Source organism: Lucilia cuprina, chromosome 5, assembly GCF_022045245.1.
Source record: "Lucilia cuprina isolate Lc7/37 chromosome 5, ASM2204524v1, whole genome shotgun sequence".
In the NCBI taxonomy this organism is placed as follows: Eukaryota; Metazoa; Arthropoda; class Insecta; order Diptera; family Calliphoridae; genus Lucilia; species Lucilia cuprina.
The window spans coordinates 56,230,543-56,251,763 of NC_060953.1; positions in this window are offsets into that span (position 1 = coordinate 56,230,543).

The window sequence follows — 21,221 nt, forward strand, 5'->3', positions numbered from 1 at the left end:
GACTAGACTATAGGCTAGACTATAGATTAGACAATAGAATAGACTATAGACTAGACTATAGACTAGACTACAGAATAGACTATAGACTAGACTGTAGACTAGACTATAGACTAGACTGTAGACTAGACTATAGACTAGATTATAGAATATATCATAGACTAGACTACAGGCTAAACTATAGGCTAGACTATGAAGTAGAATATAGAATAAATCATAGACTAGACTATAGACTCGATTATAGGCTAGACTATAGATTAGACAATAGAATAGACTACAGACTACACTATAGACTAGACTACAGAATAGACTATAGCCTAGAATGTAGACTAGGCTGTAGACTAGACTATAGACTAGGCTATAGACTAGACTCTAGACTTTACTGTAGACTAGAATACACGTTGTTCTTTACTGTACTATAGACTGGACTATAGGCAAGTTTATAGACTAGAACACACGACGTCCTCATTTTTGTTTTTTTGGTCCGTTGTATTTACAGTTCAGAAATTTGAAAATCTGCTTAAAATTAAGAAATTTCAATGTTTTAAAGGAAAAACATTTTTTCTCCTAACCTTTTGAAATACATTTATACAATCACAATTGCCTGTAAGAAAAAAGACTGATTCCTTTTTTTTGTGTATTGCTTAACTTTTTAGCATTTTCTTGCAACATGTGGGAGGACATTAAGATTGGCATCTTCTTCGTAGTTTTATGACTTTAGACGGGTGTTTTCAGTATGAATAAAACCTAAGTATAAGTGAGTTAGTTACTTGTATTGTGGTTGATGTTTCCTTTTCTTATCAAAATTTAACTACAATGTTGCCTTGTTATATGTCAAAATCATATCAGCCTTTCTTAACTTTAGTTTTTTTTTGTTGCTCTTATGTATCTTGTCACGTGTTTTATGCTCATAAAACATTTTGATAACCAATAAAACTGTCACACTCACTCACTTCTAAAACCTTTCGGTTGAGTGAGTGTTGGGCGTTGAGTCTAACTAACAGCTTTTAAAGTTAGAATGTATGTAGGTAAATTATTTCAAATTTACTTATTATGAAAATTAAACGGTTGAACGTGTTTCATAATTTAAAGTGTTAAATTCAACATTTTTGTGACATTGATTTTAACGCCTTTTTAGCAGATTGTGTAATTTAATAGAGTTTTTTTTATAATTAATTATTTACATACAAAATGTTATTAACACATGATTGATTGTAATACATCATCACCTGCATTACGGAATAGATTTATGTGATTTATATACTTTTCGAAAACAGATATAAATATATGTGTGCAATGTATATTATTCATCAGATCAGATATTTCGTCATAATTGGTCCTTCATACCGGATATATTAACATTTTGAATTACACTATTTCAATTCTTAAAATTTATTTCAAAATTCATTTTGTATTTCGTGTTCTTATTTCAGTTTTTCTTTTTTAAGAAAACCAAAATAATTGTAAATTAATACAGTTCCCATTAAACAACTTATAAAAGTATTTTTCAATTCTGAAAACAGTTTCCCTTCATTAACCAAACAATTTCAAAGAATTCCTTTTGTTTCACTTAACTTTTTTTATGGGATGTTGTTACTCTTATAGCCGAGGACTACAGGTTATTAAATTATGAGAAAATATTTACTTGAAAAAAATTAGCATTTTCCTTAAACTACCATCATTAAAATCGAATGGATGTTTTGGTAAATGCGTCTTGAAAGCTATGCGAACAGAAAGCAAAAAAAAAATTGGTAAAAAGAACAAAAATAACAAAAAAATAAAACAACAGCAAAATGCCCTGGTCTGACAAAGTAATAATGATCTTTTTATATGAAGATGCCATTCAATTTTTATGCAGAATAAAATGAAGATGAACACTGAACCAAAAGACACGATCATCTTTAAAGCGAAAAGAAAATAAAAACTTTACAATCCTACAAAAATCATCAGCATCGGCATCACCATCTTAATGCTGCCTGTCACACACTCTCATATGTACATGAATATATGACCGACAGACGGACAAACCGATCGACCACATGCAACAATCATGTTTTATACTCCCACAGATATAAAAGAGGACAGGTGTGCATACCACAAACAACTCAGCACTTTGCAAAATATTCAACAAAACAGTCAACAGGAACAGCACCAACAACAAGAAAAAAATATATATGCGAATTGAAAATGAAGATCAAGTTTTTTTTTGTTTCTCTTCTCGATCGCTTAGACCTCAAACACATTAAGACATACAACATTTGTATGTTTGTGTATTTTTAGGTATTATGTATATTATGTTGCATGATTGTATACAGATTTCGTATTCCGTATACTCACATACATACATACACACATACGTAACGTAATGTCATTTAAATTACATTAAATTATTTGAAGATAAACAACATGAGGACAAAAATCATATAAATAAAAGAATATATATGTGAGATGTCAACGAATTTTGAAGCAACTTCATAAAGATCACAGAGATCGCAGTATTTAATGTCTGGATTGTGATTGTCAAAGTTCTCTATGTAAAATGAAGAAGTTTCTTAGATATACAAAATTTTCTATTTAATTGGTATGGAGTCTCATAGCCCTCCTGATAAAAATCCGCCCTTTTTCCTCCAACATGTTTAGATGTATAATAAAGTAATACCTGCCAAATTTGAAGAATCTTGTTTTATTAGTTTTCCAGATTAACGAAATTTTTTATTTAATTCATATGTGAGGTGCCAAGCCCCCCATTGCAAGTCCGCCCGTTATTCTCTGAATGTTCAAATGAATATCAAAGTTCTTCAATTAAAATTTAAAGATTCTAACTTTTATAGTTTCTCAGAAATGTTCAGATGAGTAATTTAGTTCTGGATACAATATTTGAAGAATTTAGTTTTATAAGTTTCCAAGATAAACTAATTTTATTAATATAGGAGGTGTCCCTCCCTTTATGGGTAGTCCTTCAGTATTGTTCCCAAAATCTTTACATGGATGTTAAAGTTACTTGTGAAATGTTAATACTTTGCAAGATAAACAAATTCTTGTATTAAATGTATATGGAAGGCGCCACGCCCCTTAATTCTAATCCGCCCAATTTTTGTTCTAAATAATCATATTGACACTCAAGTGGCTGCGATAACTTTTATATTAAATCAAATATACTTATTTAATATTTTCCATATATGGGCGTGGCATGTCGCCCACTTGAAAATTCAACATAAAAATTAGCCTATAGTTCCTTCTAGACATGCAGGAAAACACAAAAAAATTTTCAGAAAAATTTATTTGTAAATCTTATTTCGAGTTCAATTGTATCTTTGATAACCTTTCCGAAACGTACGTTTAATTGTATATCCTTCCATTGCTTTATTTTCAAACGTCTGATATTACTTTCTTATAATCAAATATTTAAATTTGTTGTTGTCTAATTGTTGCAATTTCAAATTCATTCAAGAACCGTTTATTTAAACAATTTCTTCTTCAAAAGTAATTCTTTAGTCAAAACATCTTAGATCTTTTCAAAGTTGAGCATCAAAAGTGGATCTATCTGCAGTTCAAATTTGGCGCCAGTCGTTTTAATGCAAAACCTTCAACTTAACGGATCTTATAGTAATTCTGATTCTTTAAAATGCATTTCAAAATTTTAGTTCAAATCCCGAATTTTAACTAGTCTGAATTTAGCGTCAATCACAGACATTTATTTTATTACACTGTTACATTCTTTGGAAAAAACCAAATTCACCAATTTCCTTCAACATCATCAAACCAATATTTGTAGCAATAAAAAAAAAAAACAGCAAGCCAATGAAGACAAGAAATAAATTCGTAACAACCAAAACACAGACGACACAGGGATTTAACAAAAAAAAAAAAAAAATGAAAAAAAACTAAAAGAAACAGCAACTTTAGCCACAAAACAAAAATATTCAGCCATAAAAAGCAACGGCACAATAAAAATAAACGCATCGATCAAATCGAAGAGGAAAAACGACACAGTGATGTTAATGGTGATGATGTTTTTTCTGCGCTCTCTCTTTATAGCTCGTCTCTCCTCGTCCAGCTATATACATACAGACATTTATCTATACATTCATCCATACATTTATCGTCATCCGTCGTCGACGCGTCTTTGTCAACTGCATTTTTGTTGTTTTTTGTTCTGTTCGTCAACCAACTGATAAACGGATGGATACATGATGTTTACAGAGCAGTTTAGAATTGGAGCATTTGTAGAATGATGAAGAAAAATATTTATATGCTTAAACGTTTTTATTTTGTTTTATATGTTTTGCTTTGGTTTTATTTTATTTAAAAGAGTTTTTCGAGTTGACATTTAACAATTGACCAAATGATAGTTAAACATGTTTATGCCAAATTATGCAGCACTTGCTTTGCCAGGTTCTTATTCGAAATGAGATTTTGTTTTCTTGTTTTCCATTTTAAAGCTAATGCGTTTTTGTGCAATGAAGCGGTTAAGGACAGTGGGGTGGTTGCTCCTTTTGTAATGAATTTTTCATTATAAAATATGTTTTTTTTTAACTCAGTTCAAGATGAGTTCTATTTTAAGTTTAGTTCAGTTCTAGTTCAGATCTAGTTCAGATCTAGTTCAGTTCTAGTTCAGTTCTAGTTCAGTTCTAGTTCAGTTCTAGTTCAGTTCTAGTTCAGTTCTAGTTCAGTTCTAGTTCAGTTCTAGTTCAGTTCTAGTTCAGTTCTAGTTCAGTTCTAGTTCAGTTCTAGTTCAGTTCTAGTTCAGTAAAATCTTCAAAATTGCTTTTCAAATATTTTCCTCATGCTGTCTACTGTCACCTTGGATCTCCAAATGTTCATTCATGAAAAATTCCTTCTAAAATGAAAAAAACAAAAATAAATGGTAAACTTATAATGTGACCATGTTTGAGATGAACAGACAAAAACTACAAACAAAAACCCAACAACAACTTGCAACATAAAGTTGTTGTTACTTTTGCTCATGTCTTGAACTTGTTGTATATTTGGTATCATAAAAACTGTTCAACGATTGATCACCAACAAATTTTTATGAATGAAAACAAAAAAACAGAGTAACAGCAGCAATATCAGCAACAACTACAGCTTTTAACATAAAAACAATTTCGTAACACAGTTCAAGACAAGACAAGGAACACGATTGGAGCTGTATGCTGATGCCAGAAAAACACAGGAAGTTTAATGGAGGTGGATTGATTTGGTGGTTTTTTGCTGTTGTAGTGTTGTTTAATGTTTCTGTCGCTCTTGCAAATGTTGTTATTGTTGATACCATTTCATTAAATTTATAACACAACAACAATAGTTAGTATGAATGCTAAAAACAAAAAACAACAATGGCTTGCATACCAATCAAGCAATCGGTTGCTATTGCAAAACGCAGTTGTTGCTGTTATTTGTGTACAAACGATTTCCTTTTGATAATTTTTATCTACCTATAAAGAATCGTTCAGTGGATCTTTCATGTTACATAAATAAAGGCCTCTTATTTTAATGTTTAAAAAACAATAAGTATTTCTAACAATAGTTAGGAAAATGATATCCGTAAAATGTAGAAATATTCGATTTCCCTTATGGTCACCCAAAATAAGAGTAGTTGTGGCTAAAATATATAGTTAAATTCAAAATTCTTTTGATGTCGGGTATATAAAATTCGTCCTTACTAAATAATATTTTTTCCCAAATACCAATATTGTAAACACATACGAAATGTTCATATTTCTTGTCTTGTTCTTCCCCCAAAAATAACACTCTCATGCATTATTTATACAACATGATGTACGAGTTCAAATGTAAGTGTGTTTGCGTGGCCAGGCAAATACATTTTTAAGTCAAAGTCAAACACACAACTAACACAACCAACCAGCCAGTCAGTCCGCCAACTAAGTTATTCATATTCAACTTCAAACATTTTTAAATTCATTCATTCACTGAGTCATTCAGTCATTCCTTCCTTCACTCATTCAATGCAATTCCCTCTTTTTTTCAAATGTACGTAAAACCATCTCGATTGAAGTTTGTCTGCCAGATTGGTCATGAAAAAAAAAAAAAAGAATAATAACTACTAAACCAATCCAACCAACAACAGCAAAAACTGTAACATTCAATAAACAAAAATTGCAGCTTTTGTGCCAAACGAAACAATTGCATTTTTTCAGAATTTTATGTAAAAAAAGTCTTTTACTTCGAAATTCTTTAGATTAATAAATAAGTTGTTGATGTATCGAAAAGAAAATCTTAAATCAAATTCAATTTTGTTCAAAGACTAATCTTCGGTTTAGTAATTGTGACATTCTACTGAATTGGATTTAAACGTTGCATTTTTAAACGATTTATTCCATTTTTTCTATTTATATTAGATAGAAACTAGATCTTGTAATCCTTTTAATAAGTAGTTGCTTAATTCTTTATTAATGCTTCAATGACATTTTGTTGATGAAGATGGAGAGCGAAAATGTTCCACTAATTTTTTATCTATATAGAAATATTCTTGGTGTACTAAGAGAATTTGTTGGAATCTGAGTATGTTTTCTATAGAAGAGTTGTCTAAATCATATCATCTTTTCTTATAGAAAAGTAATTTAAATCAGATCAACTTTTCCTATAGAAAAGTTGTCTGAATCAGATCAACTTTTCCTATAGAAAAGTTGTCTGAATCAGATCAACTTTTCCTATAGAAAAGTTGTCTGAATCAGATCAACTTTTCCTATAGAAAAGTTGTCTGAATCGGATTAACTTTTTCTATAGAATAGTTATCTGAATCGGATCAACTTTTTCTATAGAATAGTTGTCTGAATCGGATCAACTTTTTCTATAGAATAGTTGTCTGAATCGGATCAACTTTTTCTATGGAAAATTTGTCTGAATCGGATCAACTTTTTCTATAGAAAAGTTGTCTGAATCGGATCAACTTTTTCTATAGAAAAGTTGTCTGAATCGGATCAACTTTTTCTATAGAAAAGTTGTCTGAATCGAATCAACTTTTTCTATAGAAAAGTTGTCTGAATCGGATCAACTTTTTCTATAGAATAGTTGTCTGAATCCGATCAACTTTTTCTATAGAATAGTTGTCTGAATCGGATCAACTTTTTCTATAGAATAGTTGTCTGAATCGGATCAACTTTTTCTATAGAAAAGTTGTCTGAATCGGATTAACTTTTTCTATAGAAAAAGTTTTTCTAAAGAATAGTTGTCTGAATCGGATCAAATTTTTCTATAGAAAATTTGTCTGAATCGGTTCAACAGAAAAGTCGTCTGAATTAGATCAACTTTTTCTATAGAAGAGTTATTTGAATCAGATCAACTGTTTGTCAGAGCAAAAGTTATCTGAATGAGAACATTTTTTTCTATAGAAAAGTTGTCTGAATGAGATCGGCTTTGTCTATAGAAAAGTTGCCTCAATTAGATTAACTTTTTCTTTGTCCGAATCGGATCAACTTTTTCTATAGACAAGTTGTGTAATCAAATCAAAAGTTGTCTGAAACGGATCAACTTTTTCTTTGAAAAGTTATTAGAATCAGATCAACATTTTCTGTGTAAAAGTTGTCTAAATCAAGTCAGCTTTTTGTATAGAAAAGTTATCTGAATCAAATCAATTTTTTAAAAATAAGTTTAACTAATCGTTTAAATACTTTTCTAAAGTTTAAAATCTTTAAAGTGAATTACAAGTTTGTTTTTATCTTAAAAGTTTAAATCAAATATTTGCAGTCCTTTTCTCAAAATTAAAACCAACTTTCTTTAAAAATTTATTTAAGTACAACATAACAAATTTAAAAGACGACTTAATTTGAGTTTAAAGTAAACATCACTTTCTTTCGAATCCTATTCCAATCTTCACCCACAAATTCTTAAAAAATCGAAAAACTTTTAAATATTTTAAAACCAACAACTTAATTTCAAAGAAAACAAAAAAAGTGTAAGCTCCTTCTTCATCAAGGTAAATAGTAAGAATAAATATATGAGAATTTAGAATACGCTATACCTACTTTACCTCAAATCACTAAATACATTACTAATGTTTTGATGCTTTACTCAGGAAACCAGCAAAAACTGTCGATATAAAGTGAAATGCTGAAAAATACTTACACAATAGAATTTGAAATGATTACTTTAACAGACCAGCAAGAACTCACCATGATCACTTGTGAATAAGCAGTTAAATAAGTAGTTACCACTATCGTTTTATATCAAATAGATTTCACACAAATATTGTAAATAAAATGCCAAGGCTAAGTACTTACATATATAGTTATTTATAAAGCATTACTAGATCTATTTGTAGTAATGCTGAAGGTAAGTAGAAGTCGTGTTTTTGTTATTAACAAATAAATGGTGTTAAATTAACACTGACTGTCTCTTAAAAATTTGCCAGTCACAGACTTCATAAAAGACTATACAGCTGTAGGGTGTTAAAAAAAATATTTATTCATAAGTTAAATGCCAACAACCCACAACTTCAACTGGTGCACAGACATATGTATGTACACAAGTATTTATAATTGTATAAGTATGTGCAACATATGAATAAGCAACACAACAACACTTATACATTGGTACTTAAAATCATTTTCAAGAGCAGACGACAAATTCATTCATTCAGTTAAATGTTTATTTGTTTGTGTTCATTTTTTCAAATAAAAACACTTAAGAAAGTTAATTTGTGTATAAAACGATTTGCTAAGAACTCTCTAAAATACTTATGCTGCACTCGAGTGTATTGCTGTAAGTAATTCTTATTTTAGCTGTTTGTTGTTTTTTCTTTCCTTTTTTTGGCAATAGATGAACGACGCTAACACGCGACAATATTGTCATGCAACATGAAAAATGCTGGCTGGCAGTAAAGGCGAGCAGGAGAATGATGCAGCAGAGTCTGTTTGATATTGGTAACGAAGAAAAGCGAAGGTGGCTAAAATACAGATGACAGAACAAAATAAAAATACTAACAATATTTAGGATAAATGATGTTCGTTTTGTCTAGCATGTAAAAAATTAACCCATTAAACATGGGAGGCAGCAAAATGTTTAAATAAGCTATTTTTTTTAAATATGTCGAAATCAAAGCAACTTTTTTTATATAAAAGTTGTCGAAATCAAAGCAACTTTTTCCATAGAAAAGTTTTTAGAATTATAGCAACTTTTGCAATAGAAAAGTTGTGGGAATCAAAGCAACTTTTTTTAAAGAAAAGTTGTCGGATTCAAAATAATTTTTTCTACACAAAAGTTGTAAGAATCTGTGAAACTTTTTCTATAGAAAAGTTTTCAGAATTAAAGCAACTTTTGGTATATACATGGAATTAGATCAAGTTTTTACATAGAAAATATATCAGAATTAAAGCAACTTATTCTATACAAAAGTTGCCGGAATCAGAGCATCTTTTCTATAGAAAAGTTGTCTGAATCAGATCAACTTTTTCTATAGAAAAGTTGTTCGAATCAGATCAACTTTTTCTATAGAAAAGTTGTTCGAATCAGATCAACTTTTTTTATAGAAAAGTTGTTCGAATCAGATCAACTTTTTCTATAAAAAAGTTGTCTGCACAGATCAACTTTTTCTATAGAAAAGTTGTCTGAATCAGATCAACTTTTTCTGTAGAAAAGTTGTCTGAATCAGATCAACTTTTTCTGTAGAAAAGTTGTCTGAATCAGATCAACTTTTTCTATAGAAAAGTTGTCGTAATAAGAGCAACTTCTTATATAGAAAAGTTGTCGGAATCAGATCAACTTTTTGTATAGAAACCTAGCAGGAATCAAGGCAATTATTCAAAACAAAAGTTGTCGGAATCAGAGAAATTTTATCTATAGAAAAGTTGTCGGAATCAGAACAACTCTTTCCATAGAGAAGTTGCCGAAATCAGTGAAAATTTTTTGTAGAAAAGTTTTCGGAATCAGATCAGGAAAATTGTCTCTATAAGTTTTCAAAATCAGAACACTTATTCTACATAAATGTTATGCATGTTCAACATTAACACCGACCGCCCCCCAAAAGATTAAACGTCAAAATCTATGCTAAACAACTAAATAAAACGAAAAAAGTACACTATTATAGTGTTGGTGTTGGTTTGACTGGTATGACTTTGACTTTGGCACAAATTATGCAAATTTAACATGTCACAGCAAAAACATTTAAACAACAACAGGCAGACAATTCTGTTCTATTTTACTATACAAATTCACAAGCAGCTTCAACTTAAACTCAGCAGACGTTATGACTATTTGCCTTTTGCTATACATAAGAGTATTTGTTGCTCTTGTTACAGCAATAACAAAACGGCAAACAGAGTATTGCCGAAATGTACAAAAAAAAAAGAAACAAAAATTGTGGGTGTTTATTACAACGTATGATGACTGCAATCGTCTATGGGCAACAAACAGACTGCAGTATCATAAACAATTGTGGATCGTCGTCTCATAAAATAGAGTCATCGTCTATTTATGCAGCAGCACATCAACACCAGCAAACTGAGAAATCTATGTAAGTATATCGTGTGTGTCTGTCTGTCTGTCTGTTTCAGTCAGTGTATCTTTATGATGATGTGATATGCTGCAGCATTTTGTAACGTTTGCAACTGTGTGCAAAATGCAAGTAAGTGAGTATAAATTTTTGCATTCATTTTTTGGTTAAAAAGGTATTTATCTATGAAATTAACTTAAATGTGCAATTTGTCAACGCTTTAGCAGTAAACAGAAAAAAAATCTTACACAACGACAACAGCATTGATTTCAACTGGTAGAATATGTTTTTGTTTGCTGTTTATTAAAAGATTTATGCTGATGCTGGTACTATTAAAATGACTTTTATGTGACATATTTTGTCACACAAAATCATCCACCTCCACGCACACCTTTTTGGTAGGTGTTGCAGTTTTGTGGATATTTTTATAGCAATTTTTTTTAAACGTTTCAACAGCATTTTATTATTTAAAGCATAAATAATTTGTAAATGAGTGTTTAATTTTTTGAAATGTGCAAAAATGTGTGTCTTGCTATATACATATGTATTTATTCGTCTTCAAAAAGTCATTAGAAAATTTAATTTGCTTGTTTTTCATGTTCACGGTTTGTTGCTGGTCTCTTTATACCACCATAAAATCGTACACAAAAAACGGGAAAAATAATTTTCATGATTGTGGCACGAGTGTGAGGATTTAGTTTTGGCATTGCTGTGTTGTGCTGCATTTTATTCATTTGATTACATTTGAGTATTTACACGCCACACAACTATTTGACACGCGCTAGATTTATTGCCACAATAAAAGATTTCAATACAATTCAATTCAATATATTTGTTTTTACTCTTTTTTTTTAATAGTTTCAATTGTAATGTTTACACAGGATGTGGTCAACAAAGGACGGAGATTTATTTAAAATAATAAATAAAAACTTTCATACAATTTTTTTTGAAACAAAATTTATACAACTATTTATGTATTAAGCTTAAGATTAGATCAGTAAAGACATCAGCAAAGAATTTAATGTTGGACCACCCCTGTATCAGCAATTTATCTACAAAGTAATAATAATAGAATTAAAACACATTAGTTAGAGGTTTAAAGTACACTGAAAAAAGATATTAAAATTTTCACTACTTTAAAGCAACGATCTTGGACTTTATATTCCAATAAAGCTTTTTATGCGTCAAAACAACTCTTCCAATAGAAAAGGTATCTAAGTATGATAAACTTTAGTTGTAAGCTTTTCTAATAAAAAAAGTTTCAGAACATTTCCTATGAAAAATTTATTGAAATGTCTAAAGCTTTTCCTATAATTTTTTCTATGTCTGTGTGACTGCATTGCACAAACTTTTCCCATAGAATCTTTATCAAACAAGCTTTTAATAAAGGAAAATTGTCCCTATTAGACAAGCTTTTTAAATACGAAAGCTGTCTGCATCAGACTAGTTTTTTACATAGAAAAGTTTCCATTAAAATGTTGTCGGAATCAGACAATCTTTTCGTAAAGAAAAGTGATCGATTGGTGGGTTAACGTGGTGGTTTACTGAACGCGAATAGTCAAGTGTTAGAAACCCCCTTTAGTATTAGATCCAGCCTGTAGCAGCGAACTCAATATGTCATTAAGCAACAGCTCGTTTAACGGCTGCTGTAGGGCATTCACAGAGAAGATGGAAGACTATTCTTGTCTTTGCAAGTGCGTCCCAAGCCAACTTGTATGTCTAGCATGTACCTGTTGTTACCGCTATCATCTTCGATATATCCACCTACATAGGTTTATAAGGAGTCTTGTACGTTTCTGGTTATTCTAATCATTCAAGCGTTTCCTATAGACAAGTTGTCAGTAATAAATTACGTTCACAATCTGTGTAGTAACCTTCTGAATGGTTTTTTTCAGTGTATTTTTCTTTTTGTGACAAAAAAAAAGAAGCAAATCAACTTAAAAACCACAGTGTAGAAAGAAATATGTCTATTATTTTTATAAGGTTTTGCACTTGTACTTCAACATTGTTTAACAATGATGAAGATTTTTTTTTTGTCTATTATTTCAACTTGACACTAGAAAAAAAGTATTTGAAATGTATTTCGTTTCTTTTTTATAAATTCTATTATTTCAATGCCGTCAAATTGTAGAATGAAAAAAATTGCTAATGTAATCTTAATTTAGATGTTGCATTATTGAAGAATTTTTATGCTACAATCGTATGGGGTAAGTCATAAACTTGTTACAAAATGATTTCACTTTTTATCTCTTTGTCGATCCGATGCTGAAGATATTATCTAAATTGGAACTTTATTAAAGGACCTTTTGTTTTTATATAATGATTATTCTATTAAATACTTTTTAAAAGTTAAAAAAAACTTCAAAAACTATTAAAATAAGCCATCATTTGTTACTACCACAAAAGAGTTCTATTACTTTGCACCATACCACTGACCAAACATACCAAAATGCTAGCAGTAGTAAGAAAAATTCATGCCACAAGACAACTTAATAAAAGTCTAATTTTAACTCTTGCATATAGAATAGAAAAAGTCTTAATAAAGACCAGAAGCTTATGAAAAATCTATTATTTTATTTAAACATTTGTTCTTTATATTTATTTCTAAGCCAAATTTCTCTACAAAAAAAAACGGCTTAAATAAAAAATCAATTAATTTATATACTCGTGCCTCAGAGAAGTACGCTTGTTGCATGCAGTAAACATACAACAAAGAAATATTCTTTTAAGCTGCTCATAAAAAATAAATAAAAAACTTATGACTGGAAGCTTTAAAAAAATATAAAAAAATGATCGAAAATTTAAAGAAATTGTATAGAGTTTTATTAGTTTTTCCGTTAAATACAATGCAATTGAAATAGCCAACGATTTGCCAGCACCTGGATGCCACTCGAAATGAATAATTGCACTTTTATATATATTTAGTTAAACACACTGCACACACTCTTTAACTGACTCTCTTACACTCACTTCTTTCTTTTTGTCCATGGTTTTTAGGAAATATAGAAAATGCTGTGTTCATTAAATTCATTTGATGAAGTGAAGACCCACCGCCGCCCTCAAGCATAATTCACAACAAAAGCTAAAGTCATTTTCATAAATGATGCCAGCAAAAAAAGTTAATATTATTGTTATTAAACTATACTCGAGGGAAATTGAGTAGGGGGTGTTTAAAAGTCTTGCTAGAAAATGATCTTTCAAATCAATGATCTTTCAAAGTTAATAGATCTGTAGTGATATTGTGGTGAATACTAGAGCATCTCAACACTGAGATAGTGGTGGAGAATGGAGAATTACATGTAAAATTCTCTTATCAAATAGTTTTGATATGAAGTGATCTTAAAACAAGTGGGATAATATAGCCGGACATGGCCGACCATATAATACCCTACACCATGAGTACATTTTTAAAATGCTTATATTTTATAAAAAAAAATTTTTATGTTGAATTTTACCTTAATTCCAAAATATTGAAGCAATTTATTGATAAAAAACAAAATTTTCTAAATGAGGCTTTATATAGAATACAAAACATGGGTCGATCCTTATTAAATATGGCAAAAGGATATATTTTTAAATAACAGTTAGTTATGTTGAGTTTCATTGCGATACAATTTAAGACGTTCAAGACATTTTAGACGTTTAAGACATTTTTCGAAGGGGGTTTGTATGGGGGATATGGTCAAAAAAGGGCCGATCATAGAGAGATGATAGTATATTTGACGTAGTTCAGTTCGTTCCTGTGCCAAAAAACATGTTTGGTTCATATTTTATCTTGAAAATTGCGGCCTGTACCTTGCGCACAAGGTTTACATGGACAGCCAGCAGGACAGATGGACGAACATGTCTTAATCGGCTCAAAAAATTATTCTGAATCGATACCCTCCCCACTATAATGGTGTGATCGGATAAATCTTGATAACGAGAAGTTGTGATTAATGTAAACCGATATTTAGAGATATTTTGGCGAGTACTAGGACTAGTTAGGAAAGGAGAACAATATATGAAATTCTCGTATGAGATACAAAATTTTGATATAAAGTGATCTTAAAAATATAGTGATCGGAGCAAGCTTGTTCACGTATATACAACGACAAGTTGTGATTAACAGAATATAACAGTTGAGAAAGGAGATCAACATATGACAACATAAACAATTTTGATATGAACTGATCCTTAAAATATAGTGATCAAATCAAGTTTGCTCACATATTGATAGCGACAAGTTGTGATTAATCGAAAATAAACCGATATTTTGATGAATACTAGAACTTCTCGGCATTGAGACAGTTGACAGATGAGATCCAAAAAATTTTAAAGAAGTGATCTTGCTAATTATGGTGATCGAGTAAGAAGAACTACAAAATTCTTGTAAAAGTTTAAAAGTCTTGATATAAAATGATCTTTAAAATAAAATGCTTAAATCAAGTTTGTTTACATGTATGAGATAAAAAGTCTTAATATGATATGATCTTTAATATATAGCTATCGAATCAAGCTTATACATATGTTAGTAGCGACATGTTGTGATTAATAGAAAGTATCTAGATCTATACAAATCTAGTGCTCCTTGACATTAAGAAAGGTTACACCCAACATAAGAAATTCCCGCAACAGATTGATATAAAATGATTTTCTTCTTAATAGCAGTGTTATCTTGACGAATACTAAAGCTTCCTGGCACTGCCATTCAATTTGTTTATCTTACATAAGAAAACTCTAAAGATCTTATATCTGAAAGCGATCATGATCATATGTATTTTAGAGATCATGATCACCTGTTCTTCTCAAAAGTAATAGCTTTAAACGGTATTTTTATCATTCTTCAATAGTAAGAATCATAGACTTTAATCTCTAAAGTTCTTTCAAAAGATCGCTGATATCTTACCCTATTCAAATCATGCGTTAACTTGTTAATACTTTTTATGAAAAATATACTTTTGTGTAAAAGTTCATTACACAAAATGTTTTTTTATTTTAGTCTTAGTATAAAGATATTTCTTCACCATGAAAGTTTAACTTAAAAAAATCTTAAATTTTATTACCTTCTTTAGCTTTATGTCATTTATGAGGTCTTTTTCTTCTCCTTTTTTTTTGACTACAACTCATCTGTAGGACTTAAACTTCGTACTGACCGCTCCGTCGAGTCATTGTTTGACGTTTGATAATTTTGTTGTTTTTATGTCTGGTGGTGGTAATTCTTGCTGTTGTTGTCATTCTTTATTACATACATTTACCATTTAAAGGTTCAAATGAATATTGTGTACCTTCATCACTCTTAAAGTACAAATTGATATTACACTAATTAAAATGCAATAAAGTGCATTCTAGAAAAATTGTAAGTTTTTTTTTTAGGTTTTATTACCTTATTTTTCAATTTCCCAAGAGTATAGAAAATATTTGCCATAGAGGTTGCCAAGAGATTGAAGAATACTTTTTTTAGGAAATTAATGGATTATTTAAGGGAATTTTGGACAAAGAAGAGAACGACATTATATATGAGTTTTTCGATAATGTAACAAGGTCTACAAAAGATTTAATAGACTAGATTAGAAATGACTTTATAGACGAGATTCCAGACTAGTTAAAAGGAATATTTCTAGCTCTTTTCGTTCGTACTCTACCGTGCTTTCAACAGACGGACAGACAGACAGACCGACAGACAGACGGACGGACGGACAGACAGTCATATCGTATTAGAATTTAATAAGGACTAAGAATATATATGATGGTGGCTATGAAAAGAAAGAGGTCTTCGTTCTAATATAACGCCTAAAATATGTGTAAAAACTAGAATTAAACTTTTCACAATTTTGATTATTTTGGCAACCCTACATATCCCACAAAACTTTGAAGTAAAAATGTTCGCATTTTAGTTTTCATTTGTACACAAATCTCTTATACATATTACTAATGTAAGTACAAAGTGAAATTTTACAATTACCTTGCAGTTCTTGGGCTTTATGTGTATTAGAATAGTGACATCGGAACTCTCAAACAATTGTCATTTATAACTTTACTCTCTTTACTCAAAAACGATGTACAATTAAAAATACTTCTAAAACTGCAGGGTATCTATAACAACTCTACCACGCATGCGTACAAAACATCGTCAACTTGTTGCGTACTCATGCTAAACAAAATCCTCCTCAAGCTCATATCTATAGTATTAAGGCACGCATTAATGCATTTTTAGGTAATTTGACATTAATATCATAAACTTACATTCTCCGCCATTTCATATTGTCAAACTCTGTTTTTCTTCATTCATTCTTTATCAAAAACTCTATACCACGCACCTCAACTCTCAAATGAAATGGATGGGAACAAATTTGTTAGACACAATTTTAACATCAAGAAATCTGAGCATAAGAAGAAAAAGCACAATGTTGTTGGTTTATTTATTTGTTGAATAAACATTTCCTTAATGTTACAAGTACTTTGATTTTATTTAATCACACTAATCACATACAGTGTAAAATTTCAAAATGTTCTTACAGTCCAGTGTTTTGTGTAGGCCGCTTTTTAGTTCAAGAACAACAAAAAAAAAACCAAATATTCACAAAGTATTTGATAACAACATTGAATTGAAAGAGAACAAGTGCAAAAATTGTCTGGCAAAATGTGTCCAGCAAAAATAGAAGATGTTCTGTTCAAAGATGGTATTTAATTGATAATTTGTATTAGAAGACGAGTATGTGTTGTATTTAGTCTTCTTAAGAATGTTTTCAAGTTTAAATTGTTGCATAATACCTTTTGTACAACGATTGGTGGAAAAGTTGTCATTTGTGTGCGGACAATGTGCGATGAGATTTGATTTGAGTGGATTATTATTTGCATAATAATGTGTGGGAATAAATATTGTTAAGGGGAATCAAAGGAAGTGATGAATATATATATACATATAATAGATTTTTTGTATTCTACTTGGAATTATCAACGTTAAGGTCCTTTTCGTATAAAAGAACTTAAATATGTCAAATGTAACATAAAAGTAACGAAAGATATTCATACGGGGCTTTGGTAAAGTTATGATCAGACGTTTAATATCCCTCCCGTTCTGATAGTTTAGCATTTGTGGAGAATTTCATCATGATGCTTTATATGAGGGTTAGGGTCTAACGAGCTATAAGGTATAACTATCTTTAAGAACAAGTAAGAGTTTTATATTCGGCTGAATCTTATATAGCCACCACCAAACCTCGTTTAACTCGAATGTCGAATTTCATCTATATACTCGCATTTTTAGGCCTGTTATAAGCGTTAAAGTAGGTAGGGTAGGGTCAATGGGTCGATCCTCGTATTAAATTTATTTGTATCGAATTTCATCGCCACACTCGTATTTTTAAGCCATTAATGAGCGTTGAAATCATTCTGAAGGAGACCTTATATGGGGGTAGGGTCAATCATGGACCGATCTTCATAACATTTTTTAGATAAATTTTGACTCGCTTGAAACTTACTTGTGTCCAATTTCATCTATATACTAGTATTTTTAAGCAAGTAATGAGCGTTAAAGTCATTTTCTGAAGCGGACCTTATACGGGGGTAGGGTCCATTATGAACCGATCCTCATAACATTTTGCATAGTGATTTTGGATCACATTTGTCGAAATTTATCGCTATATTCGTATTTTTAAACAAGTTATGACTGTTAAAGCTACGTTGGACCACTTGTATGGGGGCTATCCGAAAACGTGGACCGATAACTTTACCTAAAAGAAATATTTATGTGAAATTTCAACCCGTGCTTTCAATAGACAGACGGACGGATGGACAGACATGGCTAGATTGTCTTAGAATTTAATGACGACCCATAATATATGTTTATACTTTTGTGGGTCTATAACCATGATTATGGGTATTTCTTCCTACCTTACAAACAAACTAACTAACTAATTAACTAACTAACTATATATCTATCTATCTATCTATCTATCTATCTATCTATCTATCTATCTATCTATCTATCTATCTATCTATCTATCTATCTATCTATCTATCTATCTATCTATCTATCTATCTATCTATCTATCTATCTATCTATCTTTCTATCTGTCTATCTGTCTATCTATCTATCTATCTATCTATCTATCTAAATATCTAACCCAAAGACAATATATCAACACTGAAAGTAAGCACTTACATAACATATTATTTGTAAGCCATTACTAAACCTCTGTAGGTCTGTCTGTAGTAGTCATTGAAAAGTGCTGAGTAAGAAACACTCATTAGCATCTTGTTATTACTTTTCCCGATTGGACTTCGGTTTGGCCTAGTTTACACTGGGAAAATTTTGATTTTTGTGTGTGAGAGAAAGAAATATCAACCATCTCTTTCTCTCACACACAAAATCAAAAGATTCTCAACAAATGTTTCCCAGTGTGAACCAGGTCTTACACGTTCTTACTTTCCTTCGATTATAATATTTTCAATTTTTTTTTAAAGTATTTTAGTTAATGTAGTTATTTCATATATTACTTGGTAATGAGTGGTCGTTACCAATAATATTAATTAATTTTTTGGAATAGAATTTGTAGCCAATTTTCAATAGCATATGTCTAATAAGTATTTATAGATTATTGGAAGTTTTTTTAGTATTGTGCAAAACTTATTTCAAATATATTCTATAGAATGATAAAATTACTTAGTAACAGAGCATTGAGTAAGAGCATAGACGAATTAATATAAAAAGTAAATGTAAATGCGGTAAAATGAAATTCCGGAAAATTGGAATAAAAACATTTGTATCCAGTTAATTGTTTGTCATCATCGAACAGTAAGTAAGTATTCATGCTTTGCTCCAATATAACTACTTGCGTGGTAAGTAAAGATTTTGCTGGGTCACTCATAGCTGCAGCTTAAAAATTAATTAAAATCAATTAAAATTTTCATCATATTGCTACACCAAATCAATGTAACCCACTACATAACACTAAACACCCCCTTCTTTGTCACTTAGTCTTTCAAAGAAATCAATCTCTATTCAATTCGATTCAATTCAATTGTTTCTTTTGTCTGATTGTCATTAATTTGTTTTAATATATATATTTTTTATGATTGTGCAGCCAACATTTTGAGATTTATTTTCATTAATTATTGTCTCAATTTGTGTTAATTTTTTACTGTTTTCTTCTGATTAATACTAACTTGCTATTGTTGTCATTTGTAGTTGTCATCAATTATAAATTTTATTACACACTTACAAACAAAACACAAATTGAAAGTGTTAAATTGTTTATGGGATTGATGTGGCATGCAACCCGTTTATTGTGTTTTTCTTTCTACTTTATTAAGTATTGTGTAAGTAACATTAATTGATCCCGCATATTGTGAGTATTTGAGAACATTTGTTGTTGTACTGCAGGGATTTTGTAAATTGACCCGGATTATTATTGTTAATTTTTTTATTTTGTGTGTCATTGTTTAGACATTAGAAATCAAGTAAAAAGAGTTGAATAGATATATTAAGTATTATTTAATATTTTTTTGAAGAAATTTAATAGGTTATGATCTTGGTGAAAATAAAGATTTCCACCAAAACATCGAACCAAATTAGTTCTTAGATCAGAATTTAAAAAAAAGTTAAAGCTTGAAATCGGCTTTAAGATCGTCCATTGTGATCACTATGATCAGATCCAAACAAACAATTTCTTATAACAAATCAAAAATTGAATGGACTAGTACGATTTAAACTAGAAGTACGTTCAGATATACGCCAATACTGAATCTCTATTCTCAAATTTCCTGGAAAATGAAACCTTCATATTTTCACTTTTCTAGACTATAAATAAATTAATTACTCATAATAACAAGAAAAAACTGTGAAATATTAGAATAGAATTTTAATTGTGACAATCATATGCCCTTTTATTACAAAGCGGGTGTATAAATTTATTACTTGGCCACAACTATCTTTGTAGAGAAAATAATTAAAAGCCAACCAAACGAAGCAAAAAAGTCAATGGAATTTAAAACTGATTTTTATTTCATTTGTGTCCACATATAAGGGTTTTTCTTATAACAAAATGTCATTTATATTCCTTAAAAAAAAAAGAAATCATCAAAACTAATTCTCAAGCTTTACAGGAGGAAACCAAACCAAAGATTTTATTTCTCATGAATTCCATTTACATTTATAATTACAAAACGTCGACTGACAGAATGTACCACTATATGTGGCACCATTATACAACGGTGAGGAAGGAAAGCTATTGAAAAAAAAACTAAATGAAGAAATTGCTGTTTTAAATGTGTTGTTGTAAGAAATGCAATTAAAGTCATTTGTCGTCATTTGAGGTTTGACTAAAAGAAGTGAATAAAAATACTTAAGGCGGTGGTGTTGACTGGTTGGTTGGTGTTTGGCGACACCAGAGGAGACATGGACTTCGTAATACATATAAACAAAAAAAAATAAAATAAATATATTTATACAACTATTGTAGTAACAGGATGTTGCAATACGAGTAAAAATCATAGAATTGTGTTTAAAAATAAAATCTGGAGTAAATGTGCTATTTAGAAGCAAAAATGCAGGGACGTACATTGACTACTCTCCCAGCATAGATTACTTCTACTACTCATATGACACCTAAAGGGGAGATATGCATAAGGATGGAAGTGAGTTTTGAAATTGATTTCTCTTAAGAATTCCTCTAGAATATATTTACAGTTCTAGTTCAGTTCTAGTTCAGTTCTAGTTCAGTTCTAGTTCAGTTCTAGTTCAGTTCTAGTTCAGTTCTAGTTCAGTTCTAGTTCAGTTCTAGTTCAGTTC